The sequence below is a fragment of the Zonotrichia albicollis genome, chromosome 8 (genome assembly GCF_047830755.1).
Source record: "Zonotrichia albicollis isolate bZonAlb1 chromosome 8, bZonAlb1.hap1, whole genome shotgun sequence".
Lineage (NCBI taxonomy): Eukaryota > Metazoa > Chordata > Aves > Passeriformes > Passerellidae > Zonotrichia > Zonotrichia albicollis.
Window position 1 is genome coordinate 16,590,154 of NC_133826.1, and position 14,255 is coordinate 16,604,408.

Sequence of the window (14,255 nt, forward strand, 5' to 3'; positions counted from 1 at the left end):
AAAGAGCTGATTCTTACTGCTTTTGCACTTTGATAATTTGTCTTGCCAAACCCAAGCTAGTCCTGAGCTGTGAGCATGTAGTTCTTGGAAATCTTAGAGAGTTCCACCAGCTCAGGGAGCTGATTATCCTGGCCCTGAATATAGGCTGTATTTACTGGAAAGGAGATGGGAAATTAGAATAACTATTTGTTAAAAAGATAGACCAGCTTGCAGGCTGTTAACATTGCAAGTGCTGTTGTAAACTACATTTGTGGCCACTTTCTTAGCATTAGTATTTTATGAACATAAAGCACAAATATTAATGCTGTTCTACTGGAAAGCTTTAACTGATTCTACCTTTCAGGCCTCATTTTGGACCCTTCATTTTGGAGTGCAGCTGCAGAGAATAAACAGCCCAGGAAAACTACACTGCTCACTGGAATACTAAAATAGCAAAGTGGCTGAGAGGGTGTTTCTGTGTAACATCAGGCTACTTGCAGAAGGAAAGGGAACAAACAAGGCAGTTAATGCTGTCAACAACTGCAGACCTGTAAACGCTAAAATTATTAAGGCAGATGGAAACCTCGTGAAGAAAAACCACAGCAAACTTCTCACTCCAAAAGTAGAAATAGAGATCAGTCAGCCCAAATAGCTTATTGTATGTTGAGTACGCATCAAGATTCCCTGGGGATTAGATGTATTTTGCAACAAACAACACCTGCAAGAGCACTACAGAGCCAGGGCATGTAGTGGGTAGAAGAGGAAAGGGATAATGATGGAAATCTTGCTAGCCAAGCTTACCCCTTTCAGGAAACATTACAATACCACATTCCAAAGTGCCTGGGTTGTTTTTCTTGCTTTATCGTTTGATTTTCCATATGGTTTCATAATTAGCCACCTTAGATCATGGTACCATTTCACATCTTAAGGAAATCTGTCCTATAAAATGTTTCCTCAAAGCATTTTATAAGCAGCTAACAGAAACTCCCTAACAGTGGTTTTGTGTGTACAGAGCAACAGAATTAACCTGATTCCTGGAGTTCTGCCAGAAAATAGTGTCTCTCAGTTCTGCTTAGCTGGCAAAATAGTATGGAAATAGTGGCCAAGACGTAATGGTTGTACTGATTTCTTGTAATTCCATCAGCATAAAAGGTGAGTTGGTATCAACAGAGCTTAGGGTGCAAAAAACTCCCAAACATCTATTGCCTCAACAAGCCAGTTGCCATTAAAGCAGATGTACTACCTAGGTTACTTGCTGTTGAACAACAGAAGAATTTAGTGAGCTCAGGCCATTGCACAACACTGTCTGCAAAGAAAGGGAGGAATTACTTTTTCCAGACTTGGAACTGTATCAGAGACAGCTCAGATGCATTCACAGCTGGTTCTTATTGGACCCAGCACTGACTGAGTGAGCACCAGGCAGCAAGCGACCTGGTGGGTGTTTGTCAGCGGAACTTAGAGCAGACCAGGACACCAAAGTCATATAAAAAGTACCTCAGACACAGTTACAGACGGGCCTTTAAAAAAAAAACAAAACAAAACAAGCAAAATTGAAAAAAACCCAACCCAACATACAGATTGATAAATCTTGAAAAGGTTAAGCAACAAAATATGTACGTAGCAATGGCAAACATTGTCTGTTCTTCCTAATTGATATCCACAGCTAAATCTGATTTTGCCTCAGGCTTTCTTCCAGCACTGTGTACCAATTCTCCTGTTTTTATTAAAATGAAGATTGTGCTGTAAATTAACAGCTGTAATTAAGTGTAGTTTATGCTGCACTTCAATCACCCTTTGCCACTGTCCTCCTTTTTCAAACATGATGACATTAGACTGCCTTTGCAGGCCTGTGCCAAAACTAACAAACCTTAGGTAGTTCCTAAGCATTTCAGTATGGGTAAATATTCTCAATCCTGCTCTTTTTAGAAACACAAAAAACTTTACTGAATCAATACATATTTTAAAATAGGCTCAGAGTTTCAAAATGAAAGAAATGTAGTTGCTATAGCAGAAGTTAATTGTATTTGCCTGCAATATTTTCTTTCCTCTGCTTACCTTTTCTCTTAAAACCTCATTCAATGACCAGAGTTGCTTAGATAAACAACTAAGCATATCCAAAAGAAACAACAGCAAAAGTCAAAGAAAGTTCTTAGGCCAGCAACATTTTAAAATGTCATTGTTTCAAACCACCAGTATTTTGCACAAGCTAACATTTCTTAAGATCTCCACTTTGGTAACACACTTGGTCAAAGATGCATTTTTCCCTCACCTAGCCAGCAATGTATTGAATTTCCTATATATTAGCAACACTGCCTCTGAAAGAGAACAAAAAAGAGAAATAAAAAGCATCATTACTGAGGAGGATGAGAAACCCTTTGTGGCAGCTGAGCTGCATCCCCTTGGAGCTGTCAGCCTGCCCTGCCTTTCCTGCCTGGGCCATGCCCCCGGCTGCTCGGCTGGGCACAGTGCTGTTCGTGTGCCATGCTCCCAGGCAATCCCGGGGAGCTCGGGGGGCAGGCAAACATATTTATGCAATAGAGACACTGAACGAGGATAAAGCCATAGGAAAATGTAGCCACGGCTAACGCAAGCAGCAAAGCCCAGCCTGGGAGCTCAGGCCCAGTGCCCAAGGCCGGCCTTGGCTCCCAGGCCGGGGCAGGGCCGGGCCCAGCGCTGCTGCCGCCCAGGGACCCTCGGCCTTCCTGCCCTCAGTGTCCCAGCCTGGGCTGCCACGAGAAATCCTCGGTGCTGCTCTGGGCGCTAAGGAAAGGAAGAACAGCCTTAACCTGCGCTAGGGGCCGGCTTGTCCCCTCCCCAGCTGGCACAGACACATCCCCGACTCCCGCCGTGAGCAGGGTCAGAGCAGTTCTGATATTTGAACTTCTAATTGCAAGTTAAATGGAGGTGGGCAGAAAATGGAGCCATAAACCTAAGCTCCCAGTCCACAAAAATCAGCCTTTGCACAGACTTTGGAGGAGACATTGTGGCACATGAATTATTTAGGAATTTTAAAGCTGATAATTCACTTTGCTTAACATGCACATTTTTCTCCAGATCAGTTTGCCCTCCAACATGCCCTCCTCTCTCCCTGCTAGCAAAGAAGCACGCATTTTTTTCCTAAGTCTTAAGTGAAAATAAAGGAATGCAGGGCTTATCTGACATTCTGTTTACTCTTATATATCACCATTGTGTAAGGTCTGTAAATATTTTCCATATGTTGGCTAAAGCAATCCCTCCATTTCAGCATCTGCAAGATCTGTCCTTGCAGCCTTTCAAATCAGGCTTAAAAAATTATTTCTGATGAAAGTCAAATAAAGACAGCTCAAGGGCTCTTCACACACCCATCCCCCCACTCTCCCACTATTTGCTACAGCTTTACTCTCAAATTCACCATAGGGTTCACACTCACGGTAACTCTAAAATTTTAGGTTCAAAGGCCTTACTTCAAAATTAAAAATCAAGTATAATCATTTTTCAGGCTGCCTTACCTTTGCCTGCCAAACTCAGCATAGGCTCCAGCACTGAAGGAGGTTGACTCCTTCCCTCTGCATCCTGCACCAGCAAAGAGTCCTCGGGCAATGGCCCCACCTGGGTGGGACCAGGAGCCACACCCCACACACGTGGGGCAAGTGGGGACAGCTGACCCCACTTAGGTGATGGTCACCTAATGAACCTCCCCTGGGCTGGGGAAATAACAACAGAAGGCGCATACAAGAAGTCCCATTGAAATAGTTGAAAACAAAACACTACTTTTGACACCAAAACTTCAAGTCAATGAACTGCTCTGATGAGAAAGGAGAATGGTTTCATGTAATCTTACTCCACTAAAGTCACTTTTCAAATGAAGTGGTCTCCCTGCTGGAGAGTCCCATCTCCATGTACAATTTGCTGTGCCTGGTGGATTTTAGTGAGCAAGAAGTTGATCACTGTCATGGTCAAAGATTAAATTAAGATTTATGGACATAATATACTCTGTGTAAACAAATACCCAAGTAGAACCAAGAATGTTAGTGCATACATGGGAGAGTTAACAGGAATAAAAAAACCTGAACCATAGTCTTGTGCCTGTTGATTTATCTGACTAAATGGATTTCTGTAAGGATATCTAAATTACTGCATTGCAGGAAAGTATTTATACAACCCCAAACAACCATAAATTGCAATGTATTAGAAGTTCTGATTTTAATTAATGTTCCTTTTGCCTTCCACCTCTCTTTCCTGTGTTATTTGCTCATGTCCCATGTAGTCCTTATTCTGTGCTGGCAGCTCAGATGGGAAAATGTCTTCCTCTGTCAGTAACTTCATAATTACACTGAGAATAGGATGAGGGTTTTCTATGAAAAGTTAAAACAAGAATGGTTAAAACAAAGAAAACTCAGTTTTCTCCAAGGTTACAGCCAACATCTCTTGTTTCTCTTCCAGCCCCTGCACCCAAGCAACGAGTGAGTCACGTCCATAGTGCACCCAGCATACACCGATCATATCACACAAAATAAATGTCTCAAAACCCCATGTGTTTTTCCAAGAAATCTCCAAAACAGTTTGAACTTCCCCTTGCCACTTCTTCCAATTGCTCATCCTAATTTCAGGGCAGTCATCATGGAAAAAGTACACACCTCCCCCAGCAAAACTATTGCCCGTGGCTTTTTCACCATTAAGTATTTTTGTTTATTTGAATGTGCTGGATACCATTCTGAACAGAGTGCACAGTCAGAAGAATTAAAAATGGAGAAGACAATCTACAGAAGGAGTCTTTCTTGTGGGTTGGACATGTCTGGCTGGAAGTGGAGGAAGATGTCCCAGAGCAGGAACAACACAGTTGCTTCAGGTGGTCCAGCAGCAGGAGATGGTGGGCAGGAGTCCACCAGATCCCAAACCCCTCATTCCTAGCAAGACAAGAGCACTGCAGTGCAGAGCTCCACTAAACAAAAGGCAGATTTTGCAGCCAAACTTCAGACTTCCTTCCAGGCAAAGACAACAGTGGTACAAATAAGGAAATTCAATAATATATCCAAATTACAGAGTAGACTGAGGTTAGGATCACACTGAGGTATCCCAGCTCCCAGCATGGGGGTCAGCCTCAGAATGGGAGCTGAGAAGAGCAGTTCTGTCTCAGCCACACCAGAGGTCACCCAGGTCTCTAAAGAGGAAAATACTTTGTACCAAAGGTCTCATTGGATGGTGTGAATCACCCAGCTGTGACACAACTTCCCTCCTTTCAGCATGAGAAACTTTAAACTAAACTAGCCACAGCTGAAGTGCAGGATTCAGTGCATTTCAACATCTTTTAATCATCAATGATCATTATTAGACTAATTCCATTGACCTACAAATCAGCTTTATTAATCTGCGATATTTTCTATATCCATCATTCTACAGAGCACTCTTCTATGTAAGAGTGAAAAGCTTATTAAATATTACAGGGCATGGCATTCATCACTTGGAGCCAAAGTGATCTCAGAATATGCAATTAGTTTTGAAACTGGGAGTCAAGAAAACAGAGTTGTTCCAAGTTTACCCAGGAAAATGATGTTTCTTCGCCACATGAACCCCTTCATGATGCTTCCCATTCCTGGGAGTGTTTAGTTCATGGCCTGGCATTTAACACTTGTGCAGATTCACCCCACAAATTCTGTGTGCTGTGACAAAGGCACTGTGCTGTAAACACACCAGATGAGAGCTGGGAGCAGGAAAGAGAAAGAACAGCCTCTTATATCTTACGTACTCTCCTTTAATGTAGCTTATGTGTTTACAAGTGAAAGGTTGCATTGGCAGATAGGATGGGGGAAGAAAACTACCAAGAGGAACAAGCAATAGTTTCTTCAAAAGTTTAGGGAAATTTTTTTGATGTAATGCTTTAAAAATACAGTGAAGGACTACCTTTTTTCTTTTTCTTCCTTTTTTTTTCACATGGCAGAATGTGCCTTTCAGCAAGAAAATTTCGAAAACACTTAGAGCAAAGAGTTTTAACATTTCACCTTTTATTTCAGATTGCTGTAGTAGTGAAAGTAGAACAGAGACCTCCCCCAGAACATCAGCTCTCAGACATGCATCATGCCCTGACATGGTTGTTGGCAGAGCTGGGTTCTCCACTGAGCTGTGCCCTCAGAGTGGTTTACACCACTCCACAGAAAGTACAAGTTACCTTTCTTGAATGGCATTTTGGCCAGGGAATGTCATTCTTCAGAACCAATGTCTAAATGAAACAGATAAGAGCTGCCCCCAAAGGGCTTAAAGTAGATTGTATAAATCTCAAGGAATACACCCCAAATCCCCTGGATTTAGACCTATCAGGATCTGCTCTGAGTTTTCTGTGTCTGGGTACCAGTACCTGACCCACTCAGGTGATAATCAGGAGTTGTGTCACAGAAACCAGCACTAATTCTCTGCTATAAAATGTGCATCAAACCTCCAGATGTCTCAGACAAGGTGGCCTAAATAGATATTTTGCTATGTCTAATTTACAGTGTGTGAGTGCTTTATTACAAAGGTAATTCCACTGTACTGCAATACCTGGAGTATGCAGAAAAACAGGAAATAGCTTGCTAAGACCTATTTGTCACTATCAGGGTTTAAAAAGAAAGGAAATTAGCACAAGCTGCTTCTATTGCAAAATGAACTCAAGCTGTGAGAAGAGGAAGATGCATACGCAGAGAACAGCAGTAGAGCCCAATTTTCATTGGATCTGCAGGAGAGAGTTTTAGGGGGAAATTCCCATTATGCCTTCCACAGTTTATACAGAAAACTCCCTATGCCTTAATGGGCAAACAGACCTGCAGTGTTAGGTACCAGTGACACTCCAGCAGCAGTCAGGTTTCAGCTCTCTGGCATTTGCCTGTTTGCACTGGCCCAACAGGAACATCAAAGGAAAACCACTGCCAGGGACAAATGCTTTTCCTAATTAGTATCACCCGTGAAGAGCTCTTATTACTTATGGAGAGTAACACCTGACAGTTTTGCAAGATTTATATGATAGCTTTGATCAGCCAATCTTCCTCAAGAAAAAAGAAATGGGTAATCCTTCCATGAGAGTGTTTTGCACTATCCCAAAGACATGAAGTTATCAAATTATTTTAGAGGAATAAAACAAAGGTTTGAAATTTCCTCAGCTGGCTGCCTATTTGAATTCACAGCCAGAGGCATAGAGAGTCATGTGATGTAATTCAGTAAATCAGTTTAAAATAGGCCTAATTTTAGCACTAAATTCTTCAGGAAAATAAAGCAAAATTTCAGGGGAAAATGCAAGCTTTCCCATTAAGTACTTGGTCAAGTCTCAGTTTGAATCACACATTAGAAGCTTTTAGTCAGGGGTCATGTAATGTGCATTTCAATGGCAGTCAGTCCTAGGGAAGGTGAGAAGTTCAGAGAACATCCCTGAAGTTTCTTAGTCCTTGGCAATGAATCACAGAGTACGTTGAAAGCACAGCCCATGACACACGAAGAGTGGTTTCCTTAAATTTGATGACTGATAAAAGAACAACTCTAATTCCTCAAAATATTTTAGCACTGTGCCACAGCTTCATGTGTCTGTGTTTGCAAAACTGAATGGTCATTTCTTTTCACAAACTTTAAATCTTTGCCAAAGTGTTCAATACAATGAGACTACTTATCCCATACAGTTATTCCCCCCCACCCCCACACTTATCTATTACTTGTCTAAGGGCACTCTGTGATTTTGCTATTTTAGGTGATATTCGAAGGCATTTGATGAGTCTTGAATGCAAGTTGCAGTCTATGTCATTTTTTGCAGACTGTTATGTGGAGACATTTCTTTACTACTCAGGAATTCAAATGCTACATGCTACTTTGTCTCAGTGACATCACCTAACCTACAAACTCACTCCCTGAAGACAAAGGCAAAAATGTTTAGAGATGTGCTTGCTTTGTCCAGAAAGCATACTTGGGAGTGTGAATGGACAGCACTCAATGCAGGAATGGCAATGAGCTCAAAGAAAAAAGAGGAAGAAACCTTCCTGAAAACTTGGATGAACAGTTTCCAAGCCTCCCTGACGAGCAGGCTTCATCACATGCAGTGCCAGGCAGCCCAGTCCCGGCCATTTCAGAGCAGCTGCCAGCTGAATCCATGTGGGAGCAGGCAGTGGGAATGGGGTGTGCAGGGGTGGGCTGGGTACAGCTGATGCATGTGTGACTAATGCTGGTGTTTTCCTTGGAGACCTGAGCAAGTGCTGCTGAGGAAGGGACACAGAGCAGCAGGGCCCATGCATGGCAGCCTGGCAGCCACTGACCTTCTCAAGTGCCAAAGTGACAGCACCTGGGAAACACAGCCCAGTGCTCCACACATTGCTCTCCCTCTATGGGAGTCACATTGCCACAGAAAGACAATGTCAAATATAATAAGGGGCACTTGTCTGGGCAAGCCACAGCCACAGTGTGAGTGAGGAGACCTCAAGTGCCACACAGCACACCTCAAGTGTGCTGTGATCAGGTGTGCAGAGCACCTGCTTCAACTTCTCTTGGGGTTTTTATAGCAAAACCCACCCACGCCATGGAGGCTAGGATAGCTGTAATGCCTTGCTGCCTTGCATACCCTGCTCAAAAGACCTCTTTTTGTAAAATATGAGCATGGCATTTTGCAGTGGATGGTCTGAAATGTGATCCTGCTTCACTTAAATGCAAATAGGAGGACCAGCACTGCAATTGTCAGAACTGCAGTTGGAAATAAGAGATTTTAATGCTGATTAGAGTGGAGGAAAAGGACTTTACAGCTGTGGAGCAGAATTCAGATGTTTGGAGAAAATGGGTAGTGTGCTGAACTAACATTGCAATACATATGACATGAAACACTAGGGAATAGGTCCTGTTTTTAATAAAAGTCTAAAGAAGGAGGGAAGAGCTGAAGTTCAAGGAATCATCTTTGGATCTGAAGTACACAGGCAGCTGTCAAAACTGTCTGCTTGCCAGATTATATTTCTGTTATTAGGTACTAAGGAACAGCTTACACACTTGAGAGATGCTTTCCTGGTGTAAATAGACAGAATTTGACAGAAGGTGATGAACCAGGTTTATACTGGGCAAGAATTTGGCCCTTAGTTTGCTTTAAAAATGAAATATGGACTCTGAATAACACAAACTATTTTTTCTTCAAATGTGGCATTGAACCTAGATCCTGGCAAATGCCTCCAGTTTTACACACATTGGTTTCTTTCCATGCTGTGAAAAATCTTAAAAGTTTGTAAGCAGGGGGCAAGACTGGAGTTACCCCTCCTAGAGAGAGAAGCTCCATGCTTGTATGGCAGTGACCCTGATCTCCTCCAGTCTCCTTCCATGTAACTGTTTCCTTTATGGATTGTGTCAAAATAAACCTGTACTGACATATTCCTACACTGGCAGCACCAGCACAGAAAAGGTCTGGGAATGATGAGTTCAGATGGAAGCACAGGGGTTTTTAGGAGCTGGTTCCCAGCATGAGCAGTGCCCTCTGGAGAAGATGCCCTTGCAGATTCACCCTGGCCCACTGCAGGGGCTCAGTCAGGAGAGGGATTTTTCTCACATCCCCATGGGCTGCTCCTCCAGCCACCATACAGGAGGCACAGGCTGATGGCTCCCCGAACTGCCTGAAGCAAGCCAACAAAATTCAGGCCTGTAAGATTTTGTAACACAGCACAACTGAGTCAAAACTTCCAGATGTAAATTGCTTGTTCACAAGAGCACTGGCCTGCATACTCTACATGCTTTTTGCACTACTCATGTCCACGTGCATTCTCCAATACCCATTGGAACTTTCCCTTCTTGGGTTCACCCAGCTAGATGGAATGATGTGTGTTTGTATACACATGTTCATTTATATTGAAAACATAACCGTGTGAGTACTTTGGTTTGGATATTGTATAGTTTTGGTTTTGTTCAATAAAAGCACAAGAAATCTATACAATGTAGCTCTGGTCTATGTAACCATACTATTTGTTGTTAATCAAATAAACACTGCAATTAAGATTTCTTACAACAGCTAGAAGCGAGAATAGCAAATTTGGTCTTGGCTCACAGTTGTTTAACCAAATATTGATTAAAAGGCATACACTCTAAAAGTATGAGGTCTAAGTTTCAACATCTTATAAATTTTTGTCGTGTAATGGAAGAGCAATGTAATAAATGAAAGTCCACCAGAACAAACAACAGAAAAATCACCTGGAGTCAGCTTGGCATAACCCTACTCCTACCATTAAACCAGAAAACAAAACTAACCATTCACAATGCCTTGCCAAAGCTAGATTTGTGAAGTTCCCAATATAACTGTGGCCTCCTTGGTAGGTGATCCTATGCTTCAGGTGATGGGCACAACCCAAGCAGAAGAAATAATTCTGTCCTCAGAGCAGATCATCCTGTGCTTTTCATAGCCCACAGGGACAGCAGCTGGCCTAGGCAAGGCATCTTGGTTTATGACAGACCCTTGTTGTCTAGCATGTAGTAAAATATGACTCACTTCAGGGACCCACACTTGAGAGAAGTCACAGAAAAGTTCACTAAGCACTGCCAGTAAAAACATGGGCGTACTCGCTGTGTCTTTGTAATGGCACAAAGCATGTCAGTGGGGTACGTGCTTTCCAGTGTAATCATCCCTCAGCCCTCTCTGGAGAAATACAGCATAGTCATGCTGCAACACTCATAATCACAGCATTCATCCTACTTGCTCTGTCAACCAACTTGACAATAACTTCATCACAGATTTCTTCCTTTTTCCAGTCTTAATTATCAACATTGCCTCCCCACATGATCAGACTGAGAGCACAACCAGCTTAGTATATGTAAATCAAAGTAACAGCCTCACCTTCTTCACGTAGTATTTGTCATCCCGCACCTGCTATTGCCTCTCAGCTGACCATCCTCCCCACCTGCAGCACCCTCATCACCTCGCACCCGTGTGTCTGCTCGCTCCCTGCCGCCCTGCTCGTCAGAGCTGCCTCTCAAGCACCTTCTGCGCTTCTAAGAGGGGTTTGGGACATTTCGTCAGAGGACTGGGATCCAAACCCCACCTTTGGGTTTCTTTCCACGGAAATAAGAGTGAGGGCGGCCTGTCCGTGCCCAGAGCCCCAGCCTGGGCCGGTGCCCCCTGCGGCAGGGATCCCTCACGGCTCCCACACGGTGTGCCACTGAGACGCAAGGTAACAATCGGGATAAAAACGCGAGCCACTCCCCAAAGCCCACAGGCATCTTTCAGCTGCAGTGATATTTAACTTGGTCCAAAAAGGGTCCCAATAGCTCTGCCGCTCCCCACAGCTCCCCTGGGCACACACGGGCGCTCACGGCTGCCCTCCTTTAAGCCCACACCCCAGCAGGCACTGGCTCCTGCCCCTTGAGCAGCCCTTGCCCACCGCGGCCGTGCTGCCCTCAGCTGCCTCCCTCCCCGGCATCCCCTGCAAACCCGGGTGGGACCGTGCCGATCCCCGCTCTGCCACCTGGAGCTGCCTGAGGGGCCGCAGGGCGCAGCCAGACCCGCGGGGCGGCCGCTGCTCCATCCCGCTGCTCCTGTGTGACCTGCACAGGGCAAACACAGGAGCTGGTTCTTGCTCAGGATGAGGATTTTTATTTTGAACTCCTAGACTCAGTTTTTAGCAGCAGAGGAGCTCCCAGAGACAGGACTGGTGCTGTACCTCTTCTCCTGCTTGTAAGAACACTCGCTCTGTGACGCTCACGAGTGCAGATCGTGACTTCCAGCTGAAGCCTTTCGTATTTCATGGCACTTCTCCCCAGTGCAAAAGCCAGACCGATCCCCTTAGCTTACACGCACACCTGGTTTGTCTGAAGCAGCCTGTTAACAAGGACAGTATCACAGCGACAGCCATATTCAGAGTTAACAGCACGAGTAAAGCCTGCCCGCAATAACCCTGCCCAGCTGGCGGGTGCCCAGCACCTTGAGCTGGAGTTCCAGTGACAGGCACTATCCCAGCCCCCATGGCCTTGGCACGCTGGGGGCATGGCAGCCCTGGAAGTCTGCCAGACCCAGCTCCTTTCGGGCTCAAGTGTGGCATGTGTCTCCAACCTCCCATTTCCAGACACTTCTTAACTGCTTCCTTCATGTTATTTTATTTCAGTGATTTAAATTTTCTGTGACATGTTTTGGCACTCGAAGAATTTTGTGAAAACCTAAATATTCCTGCTGCAAATGCTCTGTGTGTATACTCCTCTTAAATCTTCCTGTTTATTTTATTTTTCAATACTAACAGCCAATGTTACTAATCACCTTTAGGATCATGGACTAATAAAAATATTGCGTAGTGCAAAGGCTACATCCCAAGCTCTTACAGCCCCATGGGATATGCCTACTTGTATAAAGGACAGACTAAGAATTTTTTAATCCTTTCACCCTATTTGCAAAGCAAATCTGGACTTTAAATGCTTAGAGAATTGGGAAAACCATAGCCACGTTCATGCATTACACTGTGACTTTGCAGGCACAACATAAAAAAATTTACTGACAAAATAGAGCGCTCGGTGAGCCACTTACCACACTGTTAAATACCATCAGCTTTCTCTGCTTAATACTCAAGATTTTGCCCTTTAAAATACTGATTTACTTTTTTGTCTCTACAGTATGTTCTTTACTAGAGCCAGCAGTTTATAAGCAGCAGTAACAGAGGAAAAGAGCCTCCACCCAAATATTTTTTAACCAATTCCTCAAAATATATGTGCCAAAACTGGATGGAAAAAATCTGTTATTTAAACAAGAGTGCAAGAGTAACACTTTTGTGCTGCTTATCCTTTTCATCTGTCCACAAACCAGCTCCTTTTTAGACTTTCCTAAACACAGTAAAGCTGCAGCTCAGCGCAGCAGGGTGAGCAGCAGAGCCGGCCAGGAGGCACCACGGGGCACTTCACCTTCTGGGCAAGCTGCAGTGGCACCCTGGGGGCTTCCAGAACACCACAGAGAAATCTGCAATTTGAGCTCTAAACTTCCTTGGGGAGGTGAAGGATGTAATTTGATCTTTCTTTTGCAAAGTGTAAATGCACAGAGGTTGGCAAGGCTAGGTTCAGGGCCTGAGATTTGGGAACACTCTACAAAAACACTTGCTGCAATCAGGCTTCCAGCCTCATAAATATCTGCTTTACAATTACAAAGTGACAGCTGTGAAAATCTATCAAAATATTGTCTCCTTTTCCTTTTATATTGTCTTGGAAGGAATGCTGTGATAAATTTAATTCTGTTTAAATTTGAAGAGCTCTGGACTGTGTTTTTCCCAAAACTGGCACCAGGTATTTTTTGACCGTCCAAAACATTTGCTTCACTCACAATGCTTGAGGGAACAAATATGCACAACATTGATACCTACTCTGAAGTATGGCAATACTCTTACCTCTTATTGGCTAAAAATACTAGTGCAAATATATCAGAATTCATTGGCTAATAAATGCATTTTAAAATTATTTCCACATATGAGACACTGATCATGCTTTCACACCATGTTTCAGTCAAAGTATAAATTTTACAGGAGAAAGGGAACAACAGCTGCAGCAACTTTCAGGTGAGTTCACCCTATGGAGCTCATTTCCACAGGAAAACAGAAGTGTCTTGATGCAGTAACTGAAATATGGTTGTTATGAAGCAATAAATCCATTGCACCTCTGTGAATTATGTCATAGGCAACACATAAGCTTAGAACTGCTTCTAATTAATAGCCTTTTCTGTACTGAAGGAATCTTGGTTTTTAAAGTGATCACTTAACATTTTAGACTCCCTTACTAAGGAGCTCCCTTTTGTGAGTCAATAACTAGAATGTCTGAATAACCCAGAGAAAAACCACTAAGGCTGTTCCCCTCAAGTGCCCATAAAGAATATTCTGCACAAGAAATACAGGAAAAAAATTAGAAAGCAGGACTGTAAAAACTCAAATTCTTGTCCTGCTGATACACAGCAAAACTACCTGCTCCTGCACAGGAAGATCATTCAGTGACGAAAACAATCTTGCTCACATGTCTCCAGTGTAGCTGCAGTCACAGGTACAACCCAGCAGCACTCTGCTGCTGCACAGCCATGGCGTCACTGTGCTCAAGCCAGGCTTTCTGCAGAATTCAAATGAGGCTGTGTCTTGACATGCAACAACTAAATGCCCACAGGATCAGAACTCTGGACTTCAACTTTGAGCAAAAACCAGCAGCATTTAACTAAACATATCTACTGTTTTCTGCAAGAAGCCATGACACTGAGTACTCAAACAAAGCCAATGGATTAAAAGAACTCCGAAGTGGATACACAAAATCAAATCCTGCACACAATTCCCACTGAAATTTATGGGACACGAGGACAGACATAAATGAATCAT